Source organism: Equus asinus, chromosome 3 (assembly GCF_041296235.1).
Source record: "Equus asinus isolate D_3611 breed Donkey chromosome 3, EquAss-T2T_v2, whole genome shotgun sequence".
Taxonomy (NCBI): domain Eukaryota; kingdom Metazoa; phylum Chordata; class Mammalia; order Perissodactyla; family Equidae; genus Equus; species Equus asinus.
The window spans coordinates 10,832,869-10,838,868 of record NC_091792.1 but is presented as its reverse complement, the minus strand read 5'-3'; positions in this window follow the sequence as shown (position 1 = coordinate 10,838,868).

Genomic DNA, 6,000 nt, shown 5'->3' with positions numbered 1-6,000 from the left:
CTCTATTCTGTTCCATTTATTTATGTGTCTGTTTTCATGTCAATACCACAGCGTTTCAATTGCTATAGCTTTATAAAATAGATTGAAATCAGGAAGTGTGATGTCTCTCACTTTGTTCATCCTTCTCAAGATTGCTGTGGCTATTCAGGGTCTTTTGTGGTTACATAAAAATTATAGGATTTTTTTTCCTACTTCTGTAAAAAATGCCATTGGAATCTTGATAGAAATTGCATTGAATCTGTAGATTGCTTTGGCTAGTATGGACATTTTAACAATATTAATTCTTCCAATCCATGAACACAGATGACCTTCCATTTTTTGTGTCTTCTTTGACTCTTTCATTAATATCTTATAGTTTTCAGTGCACAGGTCTTTCCTCTCCTTGGTTAAATTGATTCCTGAGTACTTTGTTTTTGATGCTATTGTAAATGGGATTGTTTTCTTTCTTTTTCAAATAATTTGTTGTTAGTGTATAGAAATGCTACTGATTTTTGTATGTCAATTTTGTATCATGCAACTTTCCAGAATTCATTGATTAGATCTAACAGGTTTTTGGTGGAGTCTTTAGGATTTTCTATACGTAAAATCATATCATCTGCAAATAGAAGGTAATATGAAACAGAGGCAACTTTTATTGACTGTACAGAGACTCTAAGTGTTTTCTTGTCATTTATTATTTGTATTGGAAAACAAGAAAAAATGAGAAGATTAAACAATTCAACAATTATTGAAAACAATTTTAAAAAGTCTTAAAGAATCATAAGAATTCTGACTTTATCATAATTTCTTTGATCAAATTTAGTTCTGGAGAGATACAAATATTTTGGCGATTGCTTCTTGTTACATTATGGTTTTATATAATATAGTCTAGGGATGGAGTGCTGTAAAATTTGTTAAGAGCAGAGACTTTGAAGTCTGACTTAAAATTCTGGCTTTGACATTTCTATTTGTACTGTATTGGTGGTCCCCAAGATCCCTCTTAGGCTTGGTTATTCACTAGATAGATTTACAGTATTCATAAAACTTGTTATATTCTTAGATATGGTTTATTCTTAGATATGTTATATTCTTAGATATGGGGGAATTGTGCATGAGGAGAAATCTAGGAAAAACTAGGCACAAGCTTCCAGGTGTCCCCTCCCATAGGATTTGTATGAAGACGTGCTTAATACTACCAGCAATAACGTATGACAACACATGTGAATTCCTCAGCCAGGGAAGATTGCCCATGCCTTGGTGTCCAGGGTTTTTGTTGGGAGTCGGTCATGTAGCATGCAGTGCCCACATGACTGACCTCAGCTACTTAGATTCCAGTCTGTCTCCCCAGAGAAAAACACGTGTTCACCATAAATTCTTAGGATAGACTTAACATGTAAATTGGTACAGCATGGTCCAAGGTCCAACGCAGAGTATTTCAAGGGCTCAGAGGTTATCTCCAGGAACTGACCAAGACATGCCATTCTTTGAAATGTGCAGGGTTTGAGAAACGAGGGCCTGCAGAGTTAATCCTTTCCTGCTGGCAACACAGGCAAGTTATATTATTTCTATATGCCACTGTTCCTAATTTGTAAAAATAGGAGCATTCATTGTAGTATATACATAAAATCATGTTTAAATAATGAGTTAGTTCATGTAAAACAGTTTGCACAATACCCTGACACATTGAAAACATCAATAGCTATTAGATACTGTTATTAGTATTATTATAGCTATTGTTATTATTGCTACTATTCTTATGAAATGTGCAATAGAATCGCCTAAAGATACCAAAGGATCCTCCTATATCCAAAGTTCTTTTCAGGAAAATAGAACAATAAGTAACTATGGGTATTTAGGAGAAAATTGTGCTTATATATCTGAACAACTCTGGTATAAACATTGCTGTGAATATTCTCAACTCAGATGAGTAAAGTTAAATCCAAAATATTTAGATATATTAGTGCAAATGTTTAGACATTAAAATACCTAAGCTTTAGCATGTTTAATGAGAATAATCTTAAAATGGATTTTCTTCTAAAAACGTATCAACTTTGCATAGTAAATTTCAAATAGTAATAATGAGCATCTTTAACACAAAAGTGTCATGTTTCAAAAACTCTTGAATTAAGTTAAATAATAAAGAAGGCAGATTCTATGAAGAAAAAAGAAAAAAGATCACCTCTTGCATTTTTGTGATATTTGGGTCATTAATACACTAAAGTTTAGAAGCATTTGGCAATACAGACACAAATGTAAATAAATATGAGATATTGATCATTCCAATATATTTCCTTGAATACATCAAGATTCATCTTTTAAGATTCACTTTTTATTGTAACCAAATCAACTGATGAGAGCTCACAAGGTACCTCCTTTCCTTCTCTCTGTTTATATGAAAAATAATCTGTGATAGAGGTTGTGTTTTGAGAACCCATCTAGTTTGTCAGGCAATTGCACTATGATTTCTCAGCTGGTGAACTGACATTTCACATCAATTCAAACTTATTATTTGAGTCTGATTTTAGGATATTGGCAAGTATATTAAATATATTTTAACTCATTTGCGACTTCCTGCTGAATATCATATGCTATCAGGACTTATGTTCTAGGAAAGATTTTAGAACTGCTCACAATCAGATCATTTAAATGTTTTATTATAAACATTTAAGAATATATTAGACATAAAAATTCTAGCATGGTATGGTGGCCTCAAAATCTCTTCATTCCCATTTATTAAACAATGATAGTAAGTTTTCTTCGATGTTATCTACATTAACCTTTTAATATCCATCTACATTTAGGAGTGTCAAAAAAGTATCAAACAAAAATGCCATATGCTTGGCTATCTTTTTGAGATACAGGCAGCACAGAATTGTATTAAAAAATGGAGCAATAATGCAACTGATACAGATTCATTCACATTCACATTGTACAGCAATGCATTCCCCAATGTTCCTTTCATACTAAGCCCTATTTCAGCATCATTATAACTGACAGATAGTGTTAAACAAGGCAGTACTAGCTTTTAGGAACACATTATACATTACTAATCCATTATTTACAACCCCAGAGAAAGCAAAATGACTCTCTAAAAACATACTGAATTTTTCAAAGCTTTAGCTATTGAGGTTGCTAAAAGAAGTCAAGCAGAAGACAAGTTTATATTATATTTGAAACCTAAATTATCACTTGCCTTTCTAAATTGGAAGAATCTTGACTTTTCTGAGAACATGTTTTTAAAAGTAAACTAAATGTTATGCTTTAAAATTTAATTAATCAATTTAGGGAGCAATGGCCTGTAATAAAGAAAATTGAGAATCTATATTTATAGCCAGCTCTGAAGTATTCTCACTCTTGATTTTTTAGACTTTTTAGCCAAACTAATAATCTAAGAAAATAATTGAATTTTATATATAATATATATAACATATATAATACATACACAACAAATATAATATATTCAGTTGTAATGGTGTTTTACAAATCTAACCCACATGTTAATGGTGACTTCTGTAAAGCAGCGTTTAAAAGTGAATGTAATATTATTTAACTGATGTAAGTGTGCATAAACAATGTTGCTAAAATTCTACCAATCTTGCAAATAATTTCTGTCCAGAAAAACATATAATGGAAAGATCAGATTTTAAAAACGTCTGTGGCTGTAAAACCCTCTCTCATAACTGGCAATATTGGCTCTGGGTTACTTATTATAGTAACCAATAATATCAGAATAGGAAGGGTAAAATCTTCTATTGGGGTGCAGTACACAACCATTTCATAAGAGTTTGGTCAGTATTTCTCTTGAGGGTCAGGACATTATGAACATAAGGGCACTGGCCAATTTCCAGGGCCTTATCATAAAGTGAACAATTTCTGAAATATTTGGTATTTTATTGTCATTTTATCCACCATGTTGAAAATTAAGAAATAAATGAACTTTATTTCTAGCATCTCTTTTTATAAATGAAATATCAAATCTCTGTGATGTTTCCAGTGCTTTCTGGGAAAATTTAAGACATGTTAAGTATGAAACATATCCTGAGATTTTTATTTTGTTTTTTATAAATTTAGGATTTGATTATGGCTAGTCAGAATCAAAAGAGTTGTCAAAGGAAAGCTGGGCATTTGATTAAGATAGTATCATGGGCGCCTGAGAAACAATACTTGGCAACATCTTTTAAAAAATAAAATCCATTTCATTACCTTGAATACACAGTTTGTATTTTCTGTCAGTCTTGCTCCAACATATCCTAAACAACCCATATTAATTTTCACTTTTAACTAAAGTGGCTAACTTTTGTTTCATAGAAAGGACAAGAAGTAAATAGTTAAGAACTTTCATACACAGGCATTTAGTAGATGAACAAAGCTTATGAAATCACATAATACCATTTTTAACAACAGCACAAATCCCATTTATATCTTAAAGTGATCAAAATAAACACATTCATAACATAACAAAAAGGTGTAGCCACTCCACAGCATTTAAAAATAAGAAGCAACAGGGAGCTGGACCAGTGGCGTAGTGGTTAAGTTTGCATGCTCCACCTTGGCGGCCCAGGGTTCAATAGTTCAGATGCTGAGTGTGAACCTACACACCACTTACCAAGCCATGCTTTGGCGGTGTCCCACATACAAAAAATAGAGGAAGATTGGCACACATGTTAGCTCAGTGACAATTTTCCTCAAGCAAAAACAGGAAGAATGGTAACAGATGTTAGCTTTGGGCCAATGTTCCTCACCAAAAAAGAAACAAACAAAGAAAAAGATTCTATAGGTTCAGATATTAAAGAGCTGTTCTTTCAGTGTGTGTGAAATTCTTAACTGATTGGAGCTCACAAATAGACAGACAAAAACAAACCTCCAATAAACCAGTCTCTCGTTATTGCTCGCCCAAGAGAGGATAGAAATCACCAAATTCAGACCACAAAAGCAATTTCTCAACACTTATTACCACCAATGAGGAAGAACTGTATGCAAACCACAAACAAAATAACACAAAATTAGTAGAGAAAATAAACAACAGAAGCAACGAAGTTAAAGTTCCATTACTGCCTGTTTCACTCTACAGCCGAGTAAAGGCACGTCGGGTCTGAAACAGCCCATTAGGTATATTTCTCTGACAACACAGTTTACTTGGCTCTGCCACGTGCTTCCACAAGGACATGATGATGGAAGCTCCAAAACTGCTAAAGTATAATTTTCAGAAGGTAAAATTATTTTAAGGCAAATATATTATCATGTCAGATATTTTATTTTACTAGTTAGTTAATAACTGAAATAATAAGACATTAAATTTGTTCCAAAAAGCATTAGAGAAATTAGGCATATAAAGGCAATTAAAAAAAGGTTTTAGGTTAAGATTTCTGCATTAGTTAATGTCCATAAGATGCCTAAGTGTCACTCTTTGAAGTTATCCATTCCATTGGACAGTATTTATATCACCAGCTGTCTAAACTCTCCATGTTAACCTCTGTCGCTACAAGGCTGAGACAATAAAAAATTAGGCTCAGTCTGTTGTGAAGGAAAACTCAATAATTTTTTGCTTATTTCTAAAATTTGAATAATTTTTTGATGTTGAACTCAACATGCCTTGAATTTTCAAGGATCTCATTTGAACTCCACTCCAGTTAAAACACACTCATTCCTTAAATCCAGCTTACTGCATCTGGAAAATCTAACATATCACTCACTATGTGTCAACTATATTAATTATAAAAATTATATTTTATTTCCATTACATCTAAATTTAGACACTATAAGGAGAGTCAGACCTTTGATCTGATTATTTTCCATGAGTTATCAAGAAGCACCTGACTATACTTTCCTAGACCATACCTTACCTAGATCCATGGCTCAGCACTTCAACCCCCTTCATGTCTGCATCTTCATTTCCTTCAATACTTAACATTTGCATGTCCCTAAGCTTTTCTTTTTGTCTTATCTGCTTTTATTTCTTTGTTTAATAAAAAATTGCTAGTATAAAATGCACCCATGTAGATCAGTCTCATAACTATTAAC